The sequence below is a fragment of the Astatotilapia calliptera genome, chromosome 15, assembly GCF_964374335.1.
Source record: "Astatotilapia calliptera chromosome 15, fAstCal68.1, whole genome shotgun sequence".
NCBI lineage: Eukaryota > Metazoa > Chordata > Actinopteri > Cichliformes > Cichlidae > Astatotilapia > Astatotilapia calliptera.
In genome coordinates, this window is record NC_137436.1 from 12,164,837 (window position 1) to 12,177,552 (window position 12,716).

General features: G+C 40.0%; 10 non-coding genes and 1 pseudogene across 10 annotated transcripts; all 11 read right to left on the bottom strand.

Moving 5' to 3' along the window:
- Positions 1–4,201: 4,201 nt before the first annotated feature.
- LOC145420802 (U2 spliceosomal RNA) lies at positions 4,202–4,317 on the bottom strand (annotated as a pseudogene).
- A 636-nt stretch (positions 4,318–4,953) lies between these two features.
- trnal-uaa (transfer RNA leucine (anticodon UAA)) lies at positions 4,954–5,036 on the bottom strand. Its single transcript has one exon. It is a non-coding gene; the product is annotated as a tRNA-Leu (tRNA).
- An 849-nt stretch (positions 5,037–5,885) lies between these two features.
- On the bottom strand, positions 5,886–6,076 carry LOC145420839 (U2 spliceosomal RNA). Its single transcript, XR_013902125.1, has one exon. It is a non-coding gene; the product is annotated as a U2 spliceosomal RNA (small nuclear RNA).
- Positions 6,077–6,542: 466 nt separating this feature from the next.
- LOC145420770 (U2 spliceosomal RNA) lies at positions 6,543–6,733 on the bottom strand. The gene has a single exon (XR_013902084.1). It is a non-coding gene; the product is annotated as a U2 spliceosomal RNA (small nuclear RNA).
- A 636-nt stretch (positions 6,734–7,369) lies between these two features.
- trnal-uaa (transfer RNA leucine (anticodon UAA)) lies at positions 7,370–7,452 on the bottom strand. The gene has a single exon. It is a non-coding gene; the product is annotated as a tRNA-Leu (tRNA).
- An 849-nt stretch (positions 7,453–8,301) lies between these two features.
- Positions 8,302–8,491, bottom strand: LOC145420739 (U2 spliceosomal RNA). The gene has a single exon (XR_013902060.1). It is a non-coding gene; the product is annotated as a U2 spliceosomal RNA (small nuclear RNA).
- A 466-nt stretch (positions 8,492–8,957) lies between these two features.
- Positions 8,958–9,148, bottom strand: LOC145420778 (U2 spliceosomal RNA). The gene has a single exon (XR_013902090.1). It is a non-coding gene; the product is annotated as a U2 spliceosomal RNA (small nuclear RNA).
- A 636-nt stretch (positions 9,149–9,784) lies between these two features.
- trnal-uaa (transfer RNA leucine (anticodon UAA)) lies at positions 9,785–9,867 on the bottom strand. The gene has a single exon. It is a non-coding gene; the product is annotated as a tRNA-Leu (tRNA).
- Positions 9,868–10,716: 849 nt separating this feature from the next.
- On the bottom strand, positions 10,717–10,907 carry LOC145420840 (U2 spliceosomal RNA). The gene has a single exon (XR_013902126.1). It is a non-coding gene; the product is annotated as a U2 spliceosomal RNA (small nuclear RNA).
- A 466-nt stretch (positions 10,908–11,373) lies between these two features.
- LOC145420788 (U2 spliceosomal RNA) lies at positions 11,374–11,564 on the bottom strand. Its single transcript, XR_013902094.1, has one exon. It is a non-coding gene; the product is annotated as a U2 spliceosomal RNA (small nuclear RNA).
- A 636-nt stretch (positions 11,565–12,200) lies between these two features.
- trnal-uaa (transfer RNA leucine (anticodon UAA)) lies at positions 12,201–12,283 on the bottom strand. The gene has a single exon. It is a non-coding gene; the product is annotated as a tRNA-Leu (tRNA).
- Positions 12,284–12,716: the final 433 nt, after the last annotated feature.

Here is a 12,716-nt window from a genome sequence, read left to right on the forward strand (position 1 = left end):
TATACAGAAGTTTATGATTTTGTATTGTATCCACCTCTCTGCACTCTATATGTCTCTTTCCCCACTTAACCATCCTCTGAAAGTATTCTGGTCTTGTCTCTGCCTTCGGCCCCTGATTTTCCCACCCAATTAAAAACCGGTATGGAATAGCTAACCAGAACCATAACAATATCTGACATTTATGAATATATGGCTTCTTTAACAGCGTACACACATTTGCATAAAAAATCGTATCTAACTTTAACGGAATGTTCGGTACCCCTTTTCCCCCATCGGCAACCTCCTGATACATTTGTACTCTCTTTACGTACTCGTAACCTCCCCATATAAAGTTAAATATTCCCCTCATTATTTGTGCTCTAAATACTTGTGGCATCGGGAACACATAGCCTAGATACAATAATTTCGGCACCACCTCACTCTTTATCACTAACACCTTCCCAGTAATTGTAAGCTTCCTCATTTTCCATAGTCGTAATTTCCTTTCCACCTCTGCCATCTTCCCCTTCCAGTTCCAAATAGCATCGCCCTCCTTATTCCCAAAAGAAATTCCTAGAATGTCCATAGGACCTTCACACAAAGTATAATCACAAATATTTTCCCTTCTACCTTCCCACGTCCCCAAGTACTTATATTTTGTCTTTTCCTTATTTATTTTTGATCCTGTAACTTCTTCATATATTTTTAATATTTCCACAACTTCTCTTAAACTGTCGTCGTCCGCTAAATATAGTATAGTATCATCCGCATATTGAGATATTTTCAAACATTCCCCCCCCGGCATCATTATCCCCCTCACTCTTTTATTCTCCCGAATTGCACAAGCCAATGGTTCAGCATATAATACATAGAGTACCACCGATAACGGGCACCCTTGTCTCAACCCCCTCGCTTGATGAACTTTTTCCGTGAGGAACCCGTTCAATTTGATTTTTGAATATATCTCTTTATAAAGGATCCTCACCCACCTTATAAATTGTTTTCCCAAGCCCATCTTAGTCATTACCTCCCACAAAATTTCGTAATCTAGCCTATCAAATGCCTTTTGTTGGTCTAAACTTACACAGATTGCCGCCATTTTTCTATCCTTTACATATGCAAGTATGTCCCTATGTAATTGTATATTCCATGAAATTTGTCTCCCCTTCACCCCACACGTTTGATCACTTCCCACTATATCCGACATTACCCCTACCAATCTATTTGCAATTATCTTACTTAAAATCTTATAATCTACGCATAACATAGTGAGCGGTCTATAATTATCAAGTAAATGAGGATTCCCTTTCTTAAATAATAACGAAATCACACCCGTCCTCATACTCTCCGCCATCTCTTCCCCCTCTAATATTTCTTTAAAGACCTCCAACAAATGTAACCCTATCACTCCCCAAAATACCTCATAAAATTCTTTCGTTAATCCATCTATTCCTGGTACCCTATTTACCTTCATTCCCTTTACCACCTTATATGCCTCTTCCATCGTTATTTCCCTTTCCAGAAACTCCCTATCTTCCTCTACTAATCTCCTCTTTAATGACCCCAAAAGAACATCTCTTTTTTCTGTCCCTACTTTTTCTTTTCTAAATAAATCCTCGTAATATTCTTTTACTACCCCCAACATGCTTTCCCTCCCTATAATCTCCTTCCCATCCTTTTCCAATTTCTCTATAACCCCCCTTTTATCCCTACTTTTCATCTTTTTAAAAAAATATGCGGAACACCTTTCATCTTCCTCATACTCTTTCTGTTTTAATTTATATGTTTCTGCTCTTGCCTTCCTCTCTAATAACTCTTCTTGCCTCACCTTTAAGTCTTCAATTTTCAAATCTACATTTTTTTCCTTCCCCTCCTTTTGTATAACATAAATATGTTCTATCTCTTTTTGTAACATATTAAATTCTTCTTTTCTATGTTTAGATCTATCTGTACAATATTCTATCGTAAATTTTTTTATCTTGCATTTTACATCCTCCCACCAATCCCCTTTTTTTCCATAAAGTTCTTTTACTTTCACCCATAAAGGGAAGATCTCTAAAAATTTATCCCTATAATCTTTTTCCTTTAACACCTCATTATTTAATTTCCAATATCCCTTCCCGTATTCCATCCCTTCTATCTCCAAATCCACCTCTACCGCCTGGTGATCCGTGAGTAGAACCGGAATCGTTTTTCCCCCTTTAATTTTACACTTTTTATCTATCAAAATATAGTCCAACCTACTCTGTACCCCCCTTGTATTCCTCCATGTATACCCTACTTTTTTCCCCAGAAGTCTGCCCATAACATCCGTTAACCCGTATTGTCTTATAAATGTCTTTAATGGGAGAGAAAATTTTTCTTTTTCTAAAGATACATTAAAATCCCCTCCCACTATAATATTTTTCCTTGTAATAAAACAAGTGTCCATCGACAAAAGGAGTTCTCTTCTTTGTTTTGGATCCACATGTGCATACACATTTATTATCCGGCTTTGGACCCCGTTTTTTTCTACATCTACCACCATCACTCTTCCCTGTATCACCGTATAACTTTCTTTTATTTTTATACTTTTATTTCCACACAACACTCCCACCCCTGTCCCATATACTCCTCCTATACTCCATGCCGATTCACCCCCCCTCCACTGCTCCGAAAAAATAACAACATCCTTCTCGTCCTTCAAATGTACCTCCTGTAATAAACATACATCAAAATTATAAAACAACAGAAATTCATATACCATTTGTCTTTTTCTGGCATTTTTTAACCCCCTTACATTTAACGTAATTATTCGGAACCTCACCATTTTGTAGTAAAAAAAGGGGTATCTATACACCTAAGCAGAGGGCACTTAATAATTTTATAACAAAGAAACAAAAGAAAAAACAGATACCATCTCCTAGTTGTCTTTTTGATCTTCATATCCCCTGAAAAAAAGGAAAACTTTACAAAATTAGAGCCGAAAAAGAAAAAAAAAGAAAAACCTCTGTCGTCCATTTTCCCCTCCCTTATTAGTCCATGTTGACTTGCGCCAGCAAATTTTTTATAAATGAATCTTCCGATTTTTCTTCACTTTCTACTTCTTCTTCTTCAACGTCTCCATCACTCGTTAAATCACTCATTGGTGTGTGCATACATTCAGTCTGCGTCCCTCTCAACACATACGCTCCCATCTCCCCTCCCTCTTCCATCCGCTCTCCTTTACCTTCTTTCAAATTAGTCTCTCCTGGAGAGACTCCCGAGCTCACTTTCCTACGCCTTTTGGCCGACTTTCTTCGTGGCTTAGCTGCCACTTCCCATATTTGTCCTTCTTCGCACTGCTTCTCCCCATTTTTCTCCCCCATCTTATCGCCTTCTTCTTTTCCTTGTTCGGCCCCATCCTCTCCCCCCCCTCCTTCTTCCTCATTAGTCTGATTCCTTTCTGCTGGTGGCGCCTCTTGTGCGCTTTCCCCAATATTTGTTCCTATATCCGTTTCTTCATACCGCTCTACCTCGGTCCCTGCTTTAGCTGCTTTCGAATATGATCTGGGCCTAGTGCAATCTCTTGCCCTATGTGTATCTGAGCCACATAAGTGACACCTTCTAGGCTCTTTGCAGTCTCTTGTGATATGGCCATTTTTCCCGCAGCTCCTACACCTCACCTGCTCACAATTGTCTGCATTATGTCCCGTACTGCCGCATTTTCTGCATGCTTGTGGCTGTCCTGCATACACCAAAAAACCTCTGTCTGCTCCGATGGAAAACACTGCAGGCGGGTGGCAGTATCCATCTTCCGTTGTCATATCCATTTTAAGTTTTACCCGAAACTGTCTTTTTCCAGTCCATAGGCCTAGCCCGTCCTTTATTTTTCGTACCCCTGGGAGCACTGTAACGTACCGCCCCAGGAAGTACTTAATGGTCTCTTCTGTAACCCAGGGATTATACATGTGCACCGTTAAAATCCTATAATCGTTCCTGTATAACGGGGTTACCATATATTTTTTTAGTTCTTCATTTTCTTCTGTACCACATCTCTTTCTCACCTCCTCCGCGTACTCTCCCGTGCAAAAAGTCACATCATAGTGCTTACTTGCCGTGCTTTGCTGGAGGCAGTAGATTTCCTCTGGTTGTACCTTCAATGCATCATAAAGAATCCTTCGTCCGAAATTAATTCTGTCATGGAAATCCTTTTCTTTATCCATTAGTTCGAATCTCAAGGTATTCCTCGTTCCATACGACCATGTATTCCTCTCCGAAAAATTGGCCGACGTCGCCGCCATTCTACATTGCTTCTCGCCTTGTAACTGATAAGAACAGATACTACACTTGATCTTAGCCAAAAGGCCGAGAAGCGATACCCACATATCGCACGACAGAAACGACTCATTCTGCTTACTGCAACTCTAACTCATGGTTACAATGAAGAACACAGTCGCCTTCTAACAAATGGTAGAGGACAGGTCGATGTTTTACTGACGTTTTACCTCCGAAACATCACAATATAACTATGGTCGGCATGTTTCAGTTTTTAAACGGCGCCACATATATGACGACACTTTAGTTTCTGAAACGCCGGTCAGCGCATGCCGGTTAATGAGATTCAAAATCACGTGGTCGCCTGCAGTCCAATCAGCGGTCGTTGAGACGGAGCGTCTTCAATTCATTTTTATAACTTTCTTGGCGTTATAATTGTTTTCATAATATGATAATTACATACTGTTAAATTTTTAATGTTTCTCCTCCCGGTAACTGTATTCCTGTTATGTCTGGGCTTTCCCTAATTGCACAAGCCAACGGTTCTACATATAACATGTACAGTAAGACTGAGAGGGGGCGACCTTGGCACAGACCTCTCATTTGTCTTTCATCCCAGCTTTTTTGGGGGTGACTGGGTGGGGGGATATTGCTCACAGCAAATTCCTAAAAACTCCTATTGATCATTGTTGCTCCCATAGATACATTTCAGTTTACCAGTCATGAGGCTCCAAATTATACCAGCAGTGGGGTTTGAACCCACGAGAGCATGCGCTCATTGGAGCTTAAGTCCAACGCCTTAACCACTCGGCCATCCTGATGCATATATATTGTGCATGCGTGTTCCTTTAGGAAACAGGAAGATTGCTAGGAGAAAGAAACGGATTAATCTTGTTTGTTAGGATCATAGCCATAAATGGAGGACTCTTATAAAGTCCATGGATTTTCATTCACACATATTACATGAGGTATCTACTCTTTACACACTAAGGATCCACACTACCAGGGCTACGGCACACAGCTGTTTTATAAATCATCAAAACCAATACTATCCTAAGATTTATTATATACAAAAATGATCTGTTCCCAAATGTTTTCATGTAATCCTGAAAACAGAAAAACAATCTTCTGCACTATTAACCATCCACAAATGGAAACAACAGACAATACAGGTGATTTTAGCTAAAAAGCCAAGAAAAAATTGTGTGGGTTTTTTTTTTTTTCAAACGATGTAATTTACAGCCACAGAGGACAGAAAGCTGCAGTATGTAGAGAAAGAGAAGAGTTAAACCTATAATCAACATGAGTCCTTGTAGATGGCAGCCTCCGGTTTTTAAAGACTTCTATTGGTCTCTAGTGGACAACAGAGGTAACTGCAGGATTGGAGCCAGAATAGTGTAACTGCAGTTCAAAACGACATATTTTTTTGATTTCCCATAGAAAGTGTGTGTCCAGCCACGTGTCAGTCCAAGTGGCAGGATTTAGTAATTCTGGTAATAGTTAAATGTAAGTCATTCACAAATATTAAGTCGCAAGATTTCAGTCTGACTAACCTTGGAAGATTACACGAAGACAATGTCCAGATATGCAGACGCACACATATATCTAGCGTATAAGAAAATTCTTTGCACAAACTGTTGAGTCAAATGCCATTTGTTTTTCACAGCTTCAGGGGGTGCACCGTTCCTAGAAATACTGCAATACCAGGTCGATGCGTGGAGTGGACGGAGCAAGCCCCTATTCCATCTCCCTGCTCCAAAAATCAATTTAATATATGGTCCCCGGGTAGGGGACGTATCAGATATTAAACTGATAAGAACAGATTTTTTTTTTTTTTTTAGCTAAAAAGCCAAGAAAAGATTGTGTGGTTTATTTTTTTTCAAACGATGTAATTTACAGCCACAGAGGACAGAAAGCTGCAGTATGTAGAGAAAGAGAAGAGTTAAACCTATAATCAACATGAGTCCTTGTAGATGGCAGCCTCCGGTTTTTAAAGACTTCTATTGGTCTCTAGTGGACAACAGAGGTAACTGCAGGATTGGAGCCAGAATAGTGTAACTGCAGTTGAAAACGACATATTTTTTTGATTTCCCATAGAAAGTGTGTGTCCAGCCACGTGTCAGTCCAAGTGGCAGGATTTAGTAATTCTGGTAATAGTTAAATGTAAGTCATTCACAAATATTAAGTCGCAAGATTTCAGTCTGACTAACCTTGGAAGATTACACGAAGACAATGTCCAGATATGCAGACGCACGCATATATCTAGCGTATAAGAAATTTCTTTGCACAAACTGTTGAGTCAAATGCCATTTGTTTTTCACAGCTTCAGGGGGTGCACCGTTCCTAGAAATACTGCAATACCAGGTCGATGCGTGGAGTGGACGGAGCAAGCCCCTATTCCATCTCCCTGCTCCAAAAATCAATTTAATATATGGTCCCCGGGTAGGGGACGTATCAGATATTAAACTGATAAGAACAGATACTACACTTGATCTTAGCCAAAAGGCCGAGAAGCGATACCCACATATCGCACGACAGAAACGACTCATTCTGCTTACTGCAACTCTAACTCATGGTTACAATGAAGAACACAGTCGCCTTCTAACAAATGGTAGAGGACAGGTCGATGTTTTACTGACGTTTTACCTCCGAAACATCACAATATAACTATGGTCGGCATGTTTCAGTTTTTAAACGGCGCCACATATATGACGACACTTTAGTTTCTGAAACGCCGGTCAGCGCATGCCGGTTAATGAGATTCAAAATCACGTGGTCGCCTGCAGTCCAATCAGCGGTCGTTGAGACGGAGCGTCTTCAATTCATTTTTATAACTTTCTTGGCGTTATAATTGTTTTCATAATATGATAATTACATACTGTTAAATTTTTAATGTTTCTCCTCCCGGTAACTGTATTCCTGTTATGTCTGGGCTTTCCCTAATTGCACAAGCCAACGGTTCTACATATAACATGTACAGTAAGACTGAGAGGGGGCGACCTTGGCACAGACCTCTCATTTGTCTTTCATCCCAGCTTTTTTGGGGGTGACTGGGTGGGGGGATATTGCTCACAGCAAATTCCTAAAAACTCCTATTGATCATTGTTGCTCCCATAGATACATTTCAGTTTACCAGTCATGAGGCTCCAAATTATACCAGGAGTGGGGTTTGAACCCACGAGAGCATGCGCTCATTGGAGCTTAAGTCCAACGCCTTAACCACTCGGCCATCCTGATGCATATATATTGTGCATGCGTGTTCCTTTAGGAAACAGGAAGATTGCTAGGAGAAAGAAACGGATTAATCTTGTTTGTTAGGATCATAGCCATAAATGGAGGACTCTTATAAAGTCCATGGATTTTCATTCACACATATTACATGAGGTATCTACTCTTTACACACTAAGGATCCACACTACCAGGGCTACGGCACACAGCTGTTTTATAAATCATCAAAACCAATACTATCCTAAGATTTATTATATACAAAAATGATCTGTTCCCAAATGTTTTCATGTAATCCTGAAAACAGAAAAACAATCTTCTGCACTATTAACCATCCACAAATGGAAACAACAGACAATACAGGTGATTTTAGCTAAAAAGCCAAGAAAAAATTGTGTGGGTTTTTTTTTTTTTCAAACGATGTAATTTACAGCCACAGAGGACAGAAAGCTGCAGTATGTAGAGAAAGAGAAGAGTTAAACCTATAATCAACATGAGTCCTTGTAGATGGCAGCCTCCGGTTTTTAAAGACTTCTATTGGTCTCTAGTGGACAACAGAGGTAACTGCAGGATTGGAGCCAGAATAGTGTAACTGCAGTTCAAAACGACATATTTTTTTGATTTCCCATAGAAAGTGTGTGTCCAGCCACGTGTCAGTCCAAGTGGCAGGATTTAGTAATTCTGGTAATAGTTAAATGTAAGTCATTCACAAATATTAAGTCGCAAGATTTCAGTCTGACTAACCTTGGAAGATTACACGAAGACAATGTCCAGATATGCAGACGCACACATATATCTAGCGTATAAGAAAATTCTTTGCACAAACTGTTGAGTCAAATGACATTTGTTTTTCACAGCTTCAGGGGGTGCACCGTTCCTAGAAATACTGCAATACCAGGTCGATGCGTGGAGTGGACGGAGCAAGCCCCTATTCCATCTCCCTGCTCCAAAAATCAATTTAATATATGGTCCCCGGGTAGGGGACGTATCAGATATTAAACTGATAAGAACAGATTTTTTTTTTTTTTTAGCTAAAAAGCCAAGAAAAGATTGTGTGGTTTATTTTTTTTCAAACGATGTAATTTACAGCCACAGAGGACAGAAAGCTGCAGTATGTAGAGAAAGAGAAGAGTTAAACCTATAATCAACATGAGTCCTTGTAGATGGCAGCCTCCGGTTTTTAAAGACTTCTATTGGTCTCTAGTGGACAACAGAGGTAACTGCAGGATTGGAGCCAGAATAGTGTAACTGCAGTTGAAAACGACATATTTTTTTGATTTCCCATAGAAAGTGTGTGTCCAGCCACGTGTCAGTCCAAGTGGCAGGATTTAGTAATTCTGGTAATAGTTAAATGTAAGTCATTCACAAATATTAAGTCGCAAGATTTCAGTCTGACTAACCTTGGAAGATTACACGAAGACAATGTCCAGATATGCAGACGCACGCATATATCTAGCGTATAAGAAATTTCTTTGCACAAACTGTTGAGTCAAATGCCATTTGTTTTTCACAGCTTCAGGGGGTGCACCGTTCCTAGAAATACTGCAATACCAGGTCGATGCGTGGAGTGGACGGAGCAAGCCCCTATTCCATCTCCCTGCTCCAAAAATCAATTTAATATATGGTCCCCGGGTAGGGGACGTATCAGATATTAAACTGATAAGAACAGATACTACACTTGATCTTAGCCAAAAGGCCGAGAAGCGATACCCACATATCGCACGACAGAAACGACTCATTCTGCTTACTGCAACTCTAACTCATGGTTACAATGAAGAACACAGTCGCCTTCTAACAAATGGTAGAGGACAGGTCGATGTTTTACTGACGTTTTACCTCCGAAACATCACAATATAACTATGGTCGGCATGTTTCAGTTTTTAAACGGCGCCACATATATGACGACACTTTAGTTTCTGAAACGCCGGTCAGCGCATGCCGGTTAATGAGATTCAAAATCACGTGGTCGCCTGCAGTCCAATCAGCGGTCGTTGAGACGGAGCGTCTTCAATTCATTTTTATAACTTTCTTGGCGTTATAATTGTTTTCATAATATGATAATTACATACTGTTAAATTTTTAATGTTTCTCCTCCCGGTAACTGTATTCCTGTTATGTCTGGGCTTTCCCTAATTGCACAAGCCAACGGTTCTACATATAACATGTACAGTAAGACTGAGAGGGGGCGACCTTGGCACAGACCTCTCATTTGTCTTTCATCCCAGCTTTTTTGGGGGTGACTGGGTGGGGGGATATTGCTCACAGCAAATTCCTAAAAACTCCTATTGATCATTGTTGCTCCCATAGATACATTTCAGTTTACCAGTCATGAGGCTCCAAATTATACCAGGAGTGGGGTTTGAACCCACGAGAGCATGCGCTCATTGGAGCTTAAGTCCAACGCCTTAACCACTCGGCCATCCTGATGCATATATATTGTGCATGCGTGTTCCTTTAGGAAACAGGAAGATTGCTAGGAGAAAGAAACGGATTAATCTTGTTTGTTAGGATCATAGCCATAAATGGAGGACTCTTATAAAGTCCATGGATTTTCATTCACACATATTACATGAGGTATCTACTCTTTACACACTAAGGATCCACACTACCAGGGCTACGGCACACAGCTGTTTTATAAATCATCAAAACCAATACTATCCTAAGATTTATTATATACAAAAATGATCTGTTCCCAAATGTTTTCATGTAATCCTGAAAACAGAAAAACAATCTTCTGCACTATTAACCATCCACAAATGGAAACAACAGACAATACAGGTGATTTTAGCTAAAAAGCCAAGAAAAAATTGTGTGGGTTTTTTTTTTTTTCAAACGATGTAATTTACAGCCACAGAGGACAGAAAGCTGCAGTATGTAGAGAAAGAGAAGAGTTAAACCTATAATCAACATGAGTCCTTGTAGATGGCAGCCTCCGGTTTTTAAAGACTTCTATTGGTCTCTAGTGGACAACAGAGGTAACTGCAGGATTGGAGCCAGAATAGTGTAACTGCAGTTCAAAACGACATATTTTTTTGATTTCCCATAGAAAGTGTGTGTCCAGCCACGTGTCAGTCCAAGTGGCAGGATTTAGTAATTCTGGTAATAGTTAAATGTAAGTCATTCACAAATATTAAGTCGCAAGATTTCAGTCTGACTAACCTTGGAAGATTACACGAAGACAATGTCCAGATATGCAGACGCACACATATATCTAGCGTATAAGAAAATTCTTTGCACAAACTGTTGAGTCAAATGACATTTGTTTTTCACAGCTTCAGGGGGTGCACCGTTCCTAGAAATACTGCAATACCAGGTCGATGCGTGGAGTGGACGGAGCAAGCCCCTATTCCATCTCCCTGCTCCAAAAATCAATTTAATATATGGTCCCCGGGTAGGGGACGTATCAGATATTAAACTGATAAGAACAGATTTTTTTTTTTTTTTTAGCTAAAAAGCCAAGAAAAGATTGTGTGGTTTATTTTTTTTCAAACGATGTAATTTACAGCCACAGAGGACAGAAAGCTGCAGTATGTAGAGAAAGAGAAGAGTTAAACCTATAATCAACATGAGTCCTTGTAGATGGCAGCCTCCGGTTTTTAAAGACTTCTATTGGTCTCTAGTGGACAACAGAGGTAACTGCAGGATTGGAGCCAGAATAGTGTAACTGCAGTTGAAAACGACATATTTTTTTGATTTCCCATAGAAAGTGTGTGTCCAGCCACGTGTCAGTCCAAGTGGCAGGATTTAGTAATTCTGGTAATAGTTAAATGTAAGTCATTCACAAATATTAAGTCGCAAGATTTCAGTCTGACTAACCTTGGAAGATTACACGAAGACAATGTCCAGATATGCAGACGCACGCATATATCTAGCGTATAAGAAATTTCTTTGCACAAACTGTTGAGTCAAATGCCATTTGTTTTTCACAGCTTCAGGGGGTGCACCGTTCCTAGAAATACTGCAATACCAGGTCGATGCGTGGAGTGGACGGAGCAAGCCCCTATTCCATCTCCCTGCTCCAAAAATCAATTTAATATATGGTCCCCGGGTAGGGGACGTATCAGATATTAAACTGATAAGAACAGATACTACACTTGATCTTAGCCAAAAGGCCGAGAAGCGATACCCACATATCGCACGACAGAAACGACTCATTCTGCTTACTGCAACTCTAACTCATGGTTACAATGAAGAACACAGTCGCCTTCTAACAAATGGTAGAGGACAGGTCGATGTTTTACTGACGTTTTACCTCCGAAACATCACAATATAACTATGGTCGGCATGTTTCAGTTTTTAAACGGCGCCACATATATGACGACACTTTAGTTTCTGAAACGCCGGTCAGCGCATGCCGGTTAATGAGATTCAAAATCACGTGGTCGCCTGCAGTCCAATCAGCGGTCGTTGAGACGGAGCGTCTTCAATTCATTTTTATAACTTTCTTGGCGTTATAATTGTTTTCATAATATGATAATTACATACTGTTAAATTTTTAATGTTTCTCCTCCCGGTAACTGTATTCCTGTTATGTCTGGGCTTTCCCTAATTGCACAAGCCAACGGTTCTACATATAACATGTACAGTAAGACTGAGAGGGGGCGACCTTGGCACAGACCTCTCATTTGTCTTTCATCCCAGCTTTTTTGGGGGTGACTGGGTGGGGGGATATTGCTCACAGCAAATTCCTAAAAACTCCTATTGATCATTGTTGCTCCCATAGATACATTTCAGTTTACCAGTCATGAGGCTCCAAATTATACCAGGAGTGGGGTTTGAACCCACGAGAGCATGCGCTCATTGGAGCTTAAGTCCAACGCCTTAACCACTCGGCCATCCTGATGCATATATATTGTGCATGCGTGTTCCTTTAGGAAACAGGAAGATTGCTAGGAGAAAGAAACGGATTAATCTTGTTTGTTAGGATCATAGCCATAAATGGAGGACTCTTATAAAGTCCATGGATTTTCATTCACACATATTACATGAGGTATCTACTCTTTACACACTAAGGATCCACACTACCAGGGCTACGGCACACAGCTGTTTTATAAATCATCAAAACCAATACTATCCTAAGATTTATTATATACAAAAATGATCTGTTCCCAAATGTTTTCATGTAATCCTGAAAACAGAAAAACAATCTTCTGCACTATTAACCATCCACAAATGGAAACAACAGACAATACAGGTGATTTTAGCTAAAAAGCCAAGAAAAAATTGTGTGGGTTTTTTTTTTTTTCAAACGATGTAATTTACAGCCACAGAGGACA